Source organism: Triticum aestivum, chromosome 6D, assembly GCF_018294505.1.
Source record: "Triticum aestivum cultivar Chinese Spring chromosome 6D, IWGSC CS RefSeq v2.1, whole genome shotgun sequence".
In the NCBI taxonomy this organism is placed as follows: domain Eukaryota; kingdom Viridiplantae; phylum Streptophyta; class Magnoliopsida; order Poales; family Poaceae; genus Triticum; species Triticum aestivum.
The window spans coordinates 246,927,414-246,942,327 of record NC_057811.1 but is presented as its reverse complement, the minus strand read 5'-3'; the positions used below and the strand labels follow the sequence as shown (position 1 = coordinate 246,942,327).

Sequence of the window (14,914 nt, the reverse complement as noted above, 5' to 3'; positions counted from 1 at the left end):
AAACCAAGCAGCAAAAGAAGATAAATTTGGAAAGAAGAGATAATTTTTCGCTCGAGGGTGGGGCTGTAAGGAATCCGTGGCACGAGTAAACAAAAGCATCTTGGTCGCCATATAGAAAAACATCTTGGTTGCCTCCTCTCTATCTCGCCCATCTTGTTGCCAGGCATGGAAGAGAGGAGGGAGAGCCGAGGAGCGTGGTGGCCTCTGGCTGTTGCCCGGGAAAAGGTAAAGGCCGTGGCACGACTGCCCGTCGCAATGCCGCTGCTCCTTGCGTGCTTGTTCCCCTCCTTACACCCCCACGTCCAACTCGATCTTCGGCTGCCGCAACGCCGTAGATGACCAAGTCTAGCGCCCGCGCCCGCCGCCCTCTTGTGGATGGCCAACTGATAGCCGAAGGTGGGGAAGGCTTCGATAGTATGATGTGTGTTAGCTGATTGTCAAGAAAAAGATGTGAGTTAATTGAGACGGCATTATTCTTGGTTATTTTAGCTTCGTGAATAGCATTTTAAATTTTTCTAAAAGACGGACGTTTTACTAGTATATATAGGACTGGACTATTCTGTTACCGGTAACAAAATATTATTCTCTTACCCTCGCGCCATATATAGATCGATCGACGTGAATCTTATAAACTGACCGAAGCAATCATTCCCGACGAGAAAACAAAATGGAAAAAAGCCCCACACCCCATCGTCTTTCACTAGGACCCCAATCCACCCCTGCATCCCGCCGCCGCCCGAGCGTGCTCCCACCAGCGCGCCGCCGCCCCGGGCCTCCTTCCTCCTCCGGCCAAGCTCGCCGCCGCCCCCGGTCCTCCTTCCTCCTCCGGCCAAGCTCGCCGCCGCCCCCGGTCCTCCTTCCTCCTCCGGCCAAGCGCGCCGCTGCCCCTGTCCCCCTCCTCCGGCCAAGCGCGCCACCGCCCCCGGTCCTCGCGGCACGCCATCGCCGCCGGTGCGCCTTACCTCGTGCGCGGCCGTGGCCCCTGACGCACCCCCACTGCTACCCTGTCCGCGGATCCCCACGGCACGACGTCGAGGTCATGGAGCACGAGGGAGGTTCTCTCACTAATTTGTTTCTCTCTGTGCTGCAGCACGAGGGAGGTTGGATGAACTGCACGAAAAAAAGCTCAGTTCTACAGACAGCCCCCGCCGCCCACACGGACTACTTCCTCCGGTCCTCATCCAGGTATGGGGCTCACATCAGTCCAACTATTCCCCCCTTATCCGTCCGAGCTCCTCCTGCCATGCTCCTTCACGTACGAGCTTTGCCGGCACTGGTGCACGCCACCACACGTTCAAAGAGTGTCTTGGAAAATGTTCAGAAGTTTGGTTCCATAAAAAAATGCACTTGTTCATCTCGAAAGATCATGAAAGTTGAGAAGTCAAGGTGCCTAGCACCTGTTTGATGAAATGGCAAGCTAAATAATTACATTACAGATGCATATATCAACTTAGCTCAGTTGTGCATATGACAGCATGATCTAACTTTCCCCCCAATCTGATGTGATTTTATCTGGATCAAATGGACTCACAGAAAAGTTGCACACAAATAGCATCTTCTAAAAAGGTTTAAGATCTATTTCATAATTTGCCAGATAAAGAAATTTATATAGTACTCTTTAATCATTTTGTAGTTCCTCTAGAATGTTTGCTGATGGTTAGCAATAAGCAGACCAAAGCAGGGACAATTCATTCACATGTACGGAATGAACATATTTGATTTCTCATGAAACCTCTAAAAATCTAATTTCATAACCTTAAGAAATTACCAAATGGATGAGCAAATTACTATTACCACTGTACTGAATATTCTGAAGTGGTTAGTATACTAGAGAGTAAAACTGTGCCCTATTGTTTGGTTTAATTTCTGTTTAGTTTTGTGTTCTGTTGTTTGCCCTAGTTGATCCATGTGTTAATGCTTCTATGTTGTGCACTTCTAATTCCATCATGAAGGAAAGAAGATAAGCGAGCTAAGTACTTGTTTGGAAAGTTGGTAAGTTCGAATAGATAAACCTATAGAAGTTCATTGAAAAAGTTTGGTTTCGTTTAAAAATATGTGATTTTTGGTTGGAAAATCAGTGAGGAAATAGTTCACTTTGCTAACTGCTGCAGTTCTCTGGTTGGAAAATTAATGGTTCAATTTGCTGAGTCCTTTGGTCTACAAATTTATTTCTGTTTGTATGTAAGTGGCGTAGGCAACAGAAAAAAGCAAACAGTTTTGTTCAAGGGAGTTCAAAAACTAACATACAGGAAGTTCTTGATTATTTGGGTTATTTTGTATGATTTATTTTTTGCAGAATCTTGGTGTTATTTTGCCTTCCAGATATTTTTTTTACTGAGTGTACTGAGTCCCTACTGGCTGTAGCAGCTTACTTTAAAAACTGAACCTTACTGTCTCCAGATTAGCAGAAACTAGTTATTACTTTCTTGGTTAAAAGAAGTGTATACACTTTACTATTTATAGATTCAGATTGTCGGAACAAGTTCTCATACACGCCTTTTGACTCTGTTACAACTTGCTAAAAGGGTTAGAATGTTATTGGTGTTGCAAAAATATCAGACGCTCTCAACTGAATAAGAAGTGTGTAGCGCAAGTTTATGTATAACTACTGAGTTCAAAAATCTCAACGAACAAAGCTCTAACCAAAGTTTAAGAATTGTTTCCTTCATAAATTAGTTTTCTTTTGGTTAATTTATTGTTCTTGGCAGTACAGACGTAGAGTCTTGTGTAGTACATGTGTGTATTGTACATTGTATATTGTTATCACTTACCATACCATCATGGACAGAAATAAGAGAGATACATAGAGTCGTTCTATTAATCAACTTGCTAGCAACACTAGATACATTTCATCTTTGCAAAAATGTGATATATTTGGTGCAATTTCTGAATGATTTGGTTTCAAATTTGAGCTATCGTGCAACTTAGTTAAAACATGCATTTTAGTTCAAACACTAAGTTTTGGACCACAGAGTTCATGTTTTAAAGGTTTGTATAAATTCCAAACAGTCTGTGTAAATTCCCATCGAGTAGGTGCGCGTGTTGAGCGGCTACTGAACTTGTGCGGCTGCTGCTTTTGGACTGCCCAGGAAGCACGTCATTATATAGCTCCTGTTTGTTCTGACTTCTTGTTTCTCTACAGCGGCCAAATCCCGGCACACCTGATAGTTCAAACTTACACCGACTGACCTGCGACCAACTACCCCGCCTCTACAAGCTCCTCGGGAATGACTTGGTAGTAGCTGGGATCCCCCTACAGCGGCAAAATCCCGGCGCACCCAGCCGCCGCTCGTGATCCCCGCTCCTTCAGCTCGACTTCGTCGGCGCAGTCAGTCCACAGGAGTAGGAGCGGCGTGCCCGGCAACAAACAAGAACAGAAGGTATGTGGTCGGAAATTTAAAATTCTGCATACATTTGCCAAAGTTGTAGCTTCTTTCAAAGTTCAAAATGAAAAAGATATTTATTTCAACTTGTTCTAGCAAACCATGTGTGAGACCTTGGCAGCATGTCTACACACTATGTAGCGCAGAAAAATGTCCGGCGTAGTCAAACTCCTATCCCTGTTTGGGTAGATAGTCTAAACAGGACAATGTCAATCTCATAAATCCATTTCTCTATTCACCAAATGTTCTTTGGAGATAACAACCCATGTAGTCCCTCAATCTCTCAAATTTGTTTGAAGCTGAGTGTACTTATTCTGATGCTCTGGTTGACCTTATGCTTGCAGCTGAGTTGGACTTCCTCCTATTCAAATGCTTGCAACTTTTAATTATGTTTTGTTCGAAAGATAGTTGCTGTAAAGTAGTACATGTGCTAGCATTTCAGTATAGCTTCCGAAAAAACGTGGTTAGAGTTCTCAATTTGTTTAGAAGAAGATAGGACGGGAAATCTTGAATGGAAAGCTCATATGAGTGTGGATAGTTTGAGTAAATTGGTGACGGGTGGAGATCATTCATGTTGATTATTTTTTACAATAATGGTAGGTCCACTAGAGAATTTGTTGAAGATTAGATAGGAGTGAAAAAAAAGTTTAGAAGTGATGCTAAAAACTGAGACGTGTCAAATTTAACATTATCTAATTTCTTTTCTATTATTTTTAGTTTTGGTGTCTGAATTTGTGGATATATGCATTACAGCGGGCCCCAATATTTATTTCTTCAATTCTCTAACAAACAAGAGCTCTTTTTCAGTTCATAAAAAAATCACATACAGTTTTCTCTAGCAATTCATGATGCTTCTTCAGCGAGGACACCGTGCTGCACCGGCGCCGCCACACATGTCCGGTTTTCTCTAGTATATTTGATGTATGACCTGCAGTAGTTCTTCAGTGCACACAGGAAAAAAAAACTAGCAGTTCGATTACTAAATTAATTTTTTAGTTCAGTTCAATTAATAAATTTACTTCAGTTCAAAAATGTTACTCCCTCCTTCCCATATTGTTAGGCGCTTTAGATTTCAGCACGAAAATTAGCGCACATCGTTTGTTACTCAAGCTATCGTACAGGTATGAGAGACGGAGGCATGTACGACCTCAAAAAAAGGAAAGGGAGGCATGCACGATCTCTTTGACCACGTCTTTTAACTGCACGATCCCTTCGTTACCTACTAGTACTCCCTAATTTCCAGGAATTTAGCGATCGTCAGGATATTTTAACTGCTCGAGAGAAGGAGTTGTTTGCATGTGCCTTACATATTCGGATTGCATGCAAAAGCTAATACGCCTAACAATTTGGGAAGGAGGGAGTACTAAATTTACTTCAGTTCAAACTAGCAATGGTAACGAGCTGTTCAATGTGGGGTTCGTGCAACATATAATGCAAAGTAGATAGGTGCAGGAAGAAAGGTACTTTATTTGATTTAGTTCTCCCATGATGCTTGTGTATTTCAATCCTCTAAGTTGCATTGCAAACGGCCAACAGTAGGGTTTTTTCAATGCTTTTATTGGAATTTTCAATGTATAGTTGCATTTATTTTGCATCTCCTCACTGATAGAAGAACCCTGCTACTACTTCTTGGTGGGAATGGTTTGACATGTATGTCACTGCCTAGTATCATAAATATCCTAGCTAAATAGATCATGATTTTCTCTCTTTCGCCTATGTCTCTTAGTGTGTTACCCCTTCCTCTTTTCATATAGCATATTCTGAACATCAGATGCTTTCAAAAATGTGTCGTGCAAGTCCAAGTATAACTGCTGTAGGAGTTCAAAAAATCTAACAATTTAAGCTCAACCCAATTTCAAAGAACTGTTTTCCTTCATAAATTGTATTTTTGTTAGTTTGTTGTCATGGACAGTACAGATTCACATTGCTGTGTAGTACATGTGTCCATTGATGTGTTCGAATCCCTTCCGTTCACTTTGATTCCTACAGGTGGTTCAATGTGTCGAGCGGCAGCAGCGCTTGATCCCTAGTGGTTGCCCGCGCAAGGAGGATACAGGGACGCTACAGTGGTGGAGGAGTCAGTACATGTAGTAGCTAGCTCAAGAAAAGGTATTGTCATGTAGCTTTGGTCTTACCATTGTGGTTTGTTGATTTTTTTTCTTGTGTTATTGCATGGGAAAATGAAAAAGAAAGGAGTTTTCTTTTTACAATTGATGATGGGATTGCATGGTTTCATCCAGAAAAAAGTGTTATTGATAAACCAGCAGCAAGGATGATATGTTCATGAGCTGAGTCCACATGCTGTCATTTGCAAATCAATATCTAAATGTGAGAATAAAAAAGCGAGACTCTGAGTGTTTGGTTTCATTGCACAAATAAAGTTCACATCCATGCCTTCTCAGACCTACATGTTCTACTTCTTATTTTAGTGACACACTCAGTTTAAGTTTCTTATTTTAGTTCAGTACAATTTCTAATTTTAGTTAAGTTCAGTACAATTTGTTCTATAAAATATAGTACAGCAAGCAATTCTATTTAGCGTTTTCTGTTGATATGTGCCCAAGAAACAAGAGATTCTTATTGAGTACAAGCTCCAAGTTTGCAATATATATATGTTGTATGATATATATTCTGTTCCTGTAGGAGGTTCAAAGACTGCCATGTAGCAAGTTCAAGAGTTTAGTTTTGTGAAAAAAGTGATTTCTTGGTTAATGCAATCCTCCTGTGGAAGCACTAAAACACGCTACCTGTTGAACTGATACCGAAGACAAGGAGCAGGACCAAGTGTGCTGGAAGTTTTTTTGTACCCATGTGCGGAAGCACTTTATTTTTCTGATAATTATTGTTGTGTTCATGTGGGAAACTTCAAAAACATCTTGTTTAATAAGTTATTGAGCTAAAAATGGTATGGTTCATACATTCTCGTTGATCTCGTTGTAATCGTCCTTGTTTTTGTGAGTTTCCTGATGCAACTTTTGTGGTCAGTCCGGATGGAAGAAGGTGATTCGTCCTTGTTTTTGTGAGTTTCCTAATGCAACTTTTGTGGTCAGTCTGGATGGGAGAAGGTGATCCGTCCAAAGTGTAATTCTGTGACATTGACGTTCAAGTTCTACAACTGATCCGTACAACCAAAAACGGAACAAAAACAGTGGTCCATTCTACAAAGGAAAAATGATTGAATTAAATATATTGATCAGTACAAGTTAAAAATGATGGTTCGTTCGGAATAAAAGAAATGACAGAAATTCAACTTGTAAAAAAGTTCAAGCAAAAAAGAAACCGCATGCAATTCAAATGGGAAAAGTACAAGTCGTAAAAAAAGAAAAGTCCAGAACATCGTTGTAAAAAAATGTTTAGTTCAAAAAAAGAATAAAAAACATTTTCTTTTAAAAAACTATCATTCAGTTCAATGATATAAATCATGCAAGTACAGGGGCGACGATACAATAAACCGTTGAAAACTTACGAGCAAAAATGTTACCCAAAACAGAGCACGTTTAGTACAAACCCATGCAAGCATTAGTTCAAGTACTCTTCTTTTCGGAACCTTTCAAAATTACTCTCCGAAGAATACATCAGTACAAACGCACACGTAAATCAGTACAAGTACTTTGTTTTTTCTGATGGAAAAACAGCATGACGGGTCTCATCGTAATCCAAATTACTCTTTAACGGTTGCGAATTTAAGAAAACGTTCAACATGACTAACTTTCGTATTTTCGATATCTTTCCAGCCGTATATTATTTGCCTCATTTCGACAAACTAAAAAAAAACCACGTTCGAAATCAAATTTGACCGTATTCAAATTCGTTTCTAAACTGTAAGGAATTAGAAAAACATTTCAATACGAAAAAGTTGCGCATTTTCCATAGCTTTCCAACGCCGTATTATTTGCATCAATCCGACAAACCGTTTCCAAAAAATCGCGAAAATACATTTCGCCTAGAATTTCACCGTTTTCCAAATTACTTTTAAATCGTATAGAACTAGAAAAAACAATAGATATATGGAAGATGAGGATTTTCACCAGCTTTCCAACGCCATCTTATTTGCTCAATTCTGACAAACCGTTTGAAAATTAAATCCAAAATACGATTCGCGTTTTCGGTTTTGAAAAAACGATTTTTTCAAAACTGCTCTTAAATCATAATGATTTTGCAAAATAATTCTATATATTTGTAATGTAGATATCAAGAGCTTTCCAACGATATATTACACGCCCCATTCCGACAAAAAGACGATCAGTTCGACGAGATGAAAATCATCAGTATAATCGCCTGAAGCCATCAGTTCAAGTAGGGTTACAGAATAATATTCTGTTACGCGTAATAGAATAGCCCAGTTCAAGGGATTCATGTGTATGCAAGCCCTTGACCTTAGGTATCGAATCTCACGATGATCGATGTACGGCTATACGGTAACGCGAACCAAGAGAAGAAGAATCCACCTTGGTAACCTCTCTCGCGTTGTTGGTCGAAGTGATGGACATCCACGCGGGCCCACGAATATATAGGCCGTCGATGATAACCAAGCGAGGGAGAGTGTCCAAAGACAACCACTACATGCATATGCCCCAAACATATGTGTGGACATGCGTGATGCATGCATATATGTTTGAATACCAAAAGCACAACATTTTGACGTGGCGCATGCATGCGCCGAAAATCGCACTGTCCCCACACATATTTGGTTCATGACGCGTCGCGTGCTTGCCTCCCGCCCCCACTTCGACCCGGTGGGAGGGATTTGTGTGTACACTTGCGCTCAAAAGGGTTGTTTGGTCTGTGACTAACTTGCCAAAGATTGCCACACTTAAGGTTAAGCAAGTTTGACCAACTTAAGTGAGTGCTTGGTGCCAGCCACACCTTAGGCAAGCCACGCTTGGGCCCCACATGGCATACACACAAAAAGTATGGCAAGATTCCCTTAGACTTGCCAACTTGTGGCTCTAATTTTGATGAACTAACCTTAGGCAAGCTTGGCAAAAATGTGTGGCAAAATGTGGCAATGTTAGGCCTTGAACCGAACAGCCCCAAAGTATAATATGTTATCTCTCACATTATGACATGCATGTACCGTACGACATGCATGTACCGTACCGTATAAGACGAACCAAAATTTAATCCTGTCCTAATTATAAGTCAAATTAACCTCTATCGTTGTAGGTCAAAGTGATTGACCAAGCGGGCACACACAGATGAACGAAGCATCTCGCCGATTACCCCTTAGTGAGTGCTAGAGGACAACCGCCATCGCTTTGGGCCAAACACATTTATGGAGATGTGTGGTTGTGATGTTTGAATACCTAATATATATGCAGAACTTTGATCTGGCACCTGCCTCGGAAACCTTTAAGTCCCCCAGATGAACCGAGGTTCATGACACACAGTATATATATGTTGCCCCCCTCCCCTCTTCGACGCGTAATGTATACACATCCCGAAAATAATCCTCCTTGTTTGTCAAATTACCTTTCTCGTTGTGTCATATATTAGATGGACGACGACCTCGCGGGCCCATGGAGGGAAGCGTCGCATGTGAGAATGAGTGACAACCATCATCTGCACGTGGCCCAATGTGTTGGTGATGTTTTTAATACCCAATATGCACAACTTCTTTGTGGCAGTTGCCTCGGAAACCAAAAAGTCCCGACACAGAGCGAGATCGTTCATGATGTGTGTGTAGTATGTGCTACCCCGGCCCCTCCTACCCTCTTCGACGCGTACTATATACTCCTACCGCAACACAACCCAAAAGGAAAACCTCCTTGTTGGGTCAAAGTGACGGAGGACAACCTCGCAGGCCCACGGATGGAACCATCGCACGCGAGTGGTTGTCATATATGACGCATAGTATATGTTGCCCCCGGCCACCCTCTTTAACACATACTATATATATACTCCTACCATACGTAACAAAAACCAAAAAAATGACCATCCTTGTTGGTCAAATTAACCTCTCTCATCGCATGTCATAGTGCTGGATGGCGACCTCGCAGGCCCACAGAGAGTGTCACACGCGAGTGAGTGTCCTAGGACCACCACGTACATGTGGCCCAAAGATGCCTGTCAAACTTTTTCTGCAGCGAACATGCGACCAAAGGAGTTTAGTGTTAAAAATTAAAAAAATTAGATAACATTTGTCCGTATTTATACATTGATTGATTTGCAAGTGATTTAATGTGCAAAAATCAAATTTGATCTACATGAGACCCGTGATAGTGTACGAAAATGGATTGCAAAATCATATGTGTACGTGACCCTGGGTGCATGTTTAGTCCCCATGCAAGAAATTTCTAACATCGAGAATCTTGATATTAAAATCCAGTAAATCCAAAACTAAGTTGAAATTCATGAAACTTATTGTCGTGTCATATGGACACCAATATGCTATGATATTCTTTTTCCAAATTTGAGACGCGTTTTGAAATATTTTTGTTATAGACAGGAAATTATCAATAATTATCAACCAATATTGCAAACAAACTCTTTATTTGAGCCGTGTGCGTTAGACCAACATTGTACGAGTCGTGCTTCGGTTAAGCAATAAAGCGGCATAATTAATCATCAAAAAGGAAATATCAATATAATACATGCCGTGCACGCGTCCCATGTGTTGTATGAGCATGCGTGAGTTGACGAGACGCATGCTAGTAGTCCGTCGTGCAGGTAGACCGGGAGGCCGAGGCATGCGCGCGTTCTCTACACACTCACGTGGGGCGTGTCAGTAGCTATGTGAAATGAAGGTAGGCATTCCAGAAGTCCGCTGTGCAGGCTCACCGGGAGGCGAGCCAGCCCTTTGACCGCCCACCCCGTTCCCACTGCTCCATATTAATGGCGTGACGGATCCGCTGGTCATAATAGGCGGTTGCACCCCTGTCGGGTACACAAACAGGGGTGTATGTTTCCCCATGACTTGTGCACAGATAGCAAACCACCAGCCCGACAAGATTGCAGCATCCAAGACCAGACCAAGCACAAGTGACCAGCCCTTTGAGGAATCAGAGTGCAGATTAAGAAGACCAAGTCAAGCCAAAGAAGCAAGATACCACTAAGGGAAAACCTCCCTTGTCGGGCAGGCGAGCCTGGCGAGGCCAAGGTTACCCCGGAAACAAACCTCAAGACTGCCCCTACAGGCCTGCCGGGCCCTACAAAGGCGAACTACCCCGCCACGGCTCCACTGCACCACCTCACAGCGACGCAAGTCAACGATCGGTGCGGTGTCAAGCCCCCAAGTGACTAAGTGGCTGTTTTTTGCCACATGGCAGCCACTTCCTATGGAAATCACCTCCAAATGACACCCATCTAGAGACGTGTCATGCAGGCAGGAGAGAAGGTGGCCGAACAGCCCGACAAGGCTTGCCAGGCAGGCCATGATGCAACACTAACAATGCCTTTAATGCGCTCTGCTCTGTCTGCAGAGTTAGGTATGATTGCACAGTTTGCTATCTAATCTGTGTGCAATGACTGATTTGCCATTGTGGCGGCCCCTTCATCTATAAAGGGAGGCCCGTGGCAACCATAGAAAAGATTCGGACCCTTGTACACTCATACGCGCGTAGCCGTTCTCGCCCCGAGGCAACCCTGTCGGGCTAGAGCGCTGCGCTTCCACCACAATCCACCACCAATCCACCAAAGCAGGAGTAGGGTTTTACGCCTCGCGGCGGCCCGAAACTGGGTAAAATTGCCCGTGTGATCTCTGTTGTGCTGCACAACGTTCTCCGCTCTTTGTGTAATGCGTTCATCCCCCCTGCTTAACCACAAGGGGCTCATGGCCACATAGGTGGCTTTGGCTTCCCACGACATCTTTGGCGCGCCAGGTAGGGGGATGCGCTTGCACGAACCCGAGAAGCGTACGCGGCACGTCATCTTCATCCTCCTTTTCTTCATCGATGGCTTCATCATCCCTGGCGCCCAGGAACAGGCGGGGGATGAAGGGAACAGAGAGGGGGAGCGATATCGCTTCCCCCGCGCCTATTCAGTTTCCATCACCTCCCTCTGCCACAACTGTTGTACCGGCAAGAATCAGTAATGATGGCGGCGAGCTGGCCCCGACAGATCAGGCGGCATGATCGTCATGTGAGCCCTGTCTAGGGTGGAAGAACAAAGTGCATAGGCACAATGATTCTCTTTCCACCACTCTCACTTATCAACAATCGAGCCACTCTGGGTTTTAGCATCATCAATGTTGATGAATACTGCGCAAAACTTGTTTCAGCATTTACCCTATTTAGGGAAATCCTGAGTGTAGGACTGGTGCGAATCCGTTAATCGACGCCTCGGCAAGTGTGCTCTGGTAAGGCCGTCCGTAGTAGCGTGACTTCTAGGCCAGCCGCCACCAGATTGTTTGAAAAGTATGGAGGGGAGGAGAGAGAAACCGGTTGTACCTTGCACCACGTCCTACTGCCCGCAAGATACATATGGTTTTTATCGGCCCCTGCCGGGAACTAGAGAACTAGCCGCCTGGCATCCATCCTTAACGAAGCATGCGGACGCGGCAAGTGCTCGCAGCTAAAGGGGATGGTAGGAAGCAAGGACAAAAGCTAAGTCCATGCAGTCATTGCTCTCTTATGAGTTTAAGATTTCACATACGTTTATCCCTTGGGTATCGAAGTGTTCGGATGAGGAAATCCTTGGTGTAATGGCACCTTGCTAGCTTCTCTGTCTGCACCCTCGCTCTGTTCCGAGCCTGCTCGCAAAATGAGTGGCTTCGTCGAAAACTACCAAGGAAAAACCTGCCGGGACACATCCACGCCAAGATGAATGCTAAGGGCCTGCCCCTTACGACAATCGTGGCAAATATGATACCGCCAGGCAACCAGTACATGCATAGGGACTAATCATACGAACATTGACAGGTGAACTCTAAAGGGATAAACATGCAAATAAGATTAAGCAAGAACATCAGTTTCATGCGAGCATAAATAAAACATTGTTTAAACACAGGACATGCATCGTGTTTTGTTACAGGATAGTGCGATGACGAGAATAGTTCAGCACCGGGCCTGGCGACCGCGTGAAGCCATTGGGATGGAAAGGACCTTGGCAGCAAGGGGGCAGCCTTCTCCTCAGCGGCAGGAACGTATGCGTGCTCCGGCGGCTTCTTGAAGGCATTGGCAAGATCGATATCCGGATGACGGCAGGCGACGTTGCTCAGAACCATGAAGAGGGCGTCATGGGCAAGCTTCCGGGATTCAGTCGCGAAGCGACCGGCCCTTCCTTCTTCATGCCCCTTCAGGTTGTCGATCAGCTCGTTGAAGAAGACCCCTAGCTTGACACTGGGGAGCTTCTGCCTGTTGGCCGACAAGACTGGCCCTTCCATGCCCATTGCCACAGTTTGAGCAGTGAGACGCTCAGCGATGTCGATCAAGCTCTTGATCCAGAGGTCGACCTGCTTGGAATGATTCGCCAGATTGTCCTCTGCATCCTTCCAAAGACGCCTTGTGGTATCCAGGTCTTTCGTCAGCTGCTGCTCACGGGCCCCGTTGGATTCAACCGAGCTCTCCAAGGTGCCGATCCTGGCCTTCAGATCTTCGATGGTGCCGTTGGTGGTCTCGAGGCATTGACTCTTGGAGGAGAGCTGCGATTGTATATCCTTCAGGAGGACCTCTGCTTTCTGCGCCTCCTCCTTGAGGGTCGAGGCCTCCTTGGCGCTCCCAGCAAGCTCTTCCGTCAGCTTGGTCACCTACTGGTTGAGGACAGCCTTGGTAGAAGATGCAGCGGCAAGGTCATCAACAAGCCTTTTCATTTGGTAGATGAATCAGCAGTGAGGGCATCCAGGGCGGCCTTGTGCTTGTCTTCCAGCTCTTTGGTGCGCTGCTACACGAGGGCTTCCAGATCGTCGTCCTTGGCATGGAGGGAGGCCTCGAGCTTCTCCTCCCGGGAAGAGATATCATGCTCTCTAGCGTCTAGAAGCACCTTGCGCTCCGCCATGTGGGCTTCCCGGGCAATGACACCCTCCCTCGCCATCGAGATGGTCTCCCGCTGCTTCATCAGGACTTGGAACTGCTTGCCGTGCCAGTCACACAACTCGTGTCCTTTGTCCCTCAGCCGCTGGTCCACCTTGTTGGCAGACTTGCGCTGCTCCTTGAGCGCCTCCCACTTCTGGTTGTGCCGACCCTGCATCTCCTTAAGGCCTGCCGCCATGGACTCCATAAAAGACAAGTACATCGCCACAACAACGGAGTCGTCGACTTCCTCGACCCCTTGATACAGCGATGCTAGAATGCGCTTGAGCTCTTCATCAAGTTCCACACTCGTCCCACTGACGAGCCGGGGGCCCTGAGCCTAGGCTGCTCGAGCACCAGCGCCAACTGGCTCGAGGGTGGCTGCGAGGTCCCCGTCGCAGTACCAAATGAGGGGAGAGGGTCCATGGTTTGAAGGGGAACTTTTTCTTTGACCTTCGCCCCCGCCCCTGGCACGCCGTCAAGGTTCTGCTTCATTTCAGTTGGGGTCTCACGGACGCTCCCGACAGCATGTCCTTGCTCCTCCGCGGCAGCAATCTTGCCGGCTTCATCCATGGTGTCTCTCCCTATGCTGACCACTTCTTCCAATAGTTCAGGCTTCGGCCTGAGGATTTGCAAGCGAAGGCGACAAGCAAAAGTCAAGAAGTTGAAATATCACGGAAGCCCGAAGCATGAAGTAGGATGGTAAAAAAAAGAGAAAGAGAGGGAGGGAGAAAAGAATAGATAAATTACCTGGAGGAGTCTACCGGGCGGAGGCCTGAGTTTCCCCGGCAACATTAGTTGCAGGGCCATGGTTTCCGTCCCCTCCCGCAGCACCCACGACGTCGTCCTAGGCAAGCTCTCCTGTTGAAGCCATCGTCGGGGGCTCCTCGACTTGATCGGTGGGCGGAGTTGGTTCTTCTTGGAGGTGCTCATCCCGGATCACCTCCCCTCCTTTTCCAGCCGACAAGGTTGGGAGATTTCCTGCATCACTCCCCATAGGAGGGGGCCAATCCCGTGCTTTCTTGCCAGGGGGCTGAGCTAGGGGCTTGGTGGCAGGTCATTTGTGCTGCTCCCCGCCAGACCCGTGCCCTCCACATTCTTCGGCGGCTCCGCGCGTGGAGCCGCTTCGAACGGTGGATGAGGGTCTCTATCTCCTCCTCCTCCCTGACAACAGCGGCAAACAAAATATCAGTCAACAAGAGTAAGAAGGCACACTGAACTACTATAAGAAAAGGGGAATTGTTCTCTCTTACTCCTCATCGATGAGCATGGAGTTCAGCTCGAACTCAAGGGGCGGTGAGGGTGCCCGACCTCTGTTCTGGGGCAGAGGAACGGAACTTCCCGGCAGCTTTGGGCTCTGCCAAGGCGCAGGGGACTCCAACGAAGACGAGTTCTGCGAGGAGATCGAGCCGGACTGGGAGTTGGAATCAACTCCCGCAGCCACAGATTGCTCGGCGGGAGGGGTTTTAGCCTCCGCAAGTCAGGAGGACTGTCGGTGCACCACATCCTGCTTATTGCTCTTGGTGGCAATCTTCTTCACCTTCTTGGCGATAGGCACGAGATCGGGAACCGCCGCTCCCCGGT

General features: G+C 45.8%; 1 long non-coding RNA gene across 1 annotated transcript; it reads left to right on the top strand.

The window, feature by feature from the left end:
- Positions 1 to 645: 645 nt before the first annotated feature.
- Positions 646 to 6,310, top strand: LOC123144550 (uncharacterized). The gene is made up of 4 exons (XR_006471657.1): positions 646 to 1,185; positions 3,143 to 3,380; positions 5,373 to 5,492; positions 6,027 to 6,310. It is a non-coding gene; the product is annotated as an uncharacterized lncRNA (long non-coding RNA).
- Positions 6,311 to 14,914: the final 8,604 nt, after the last annotated feature.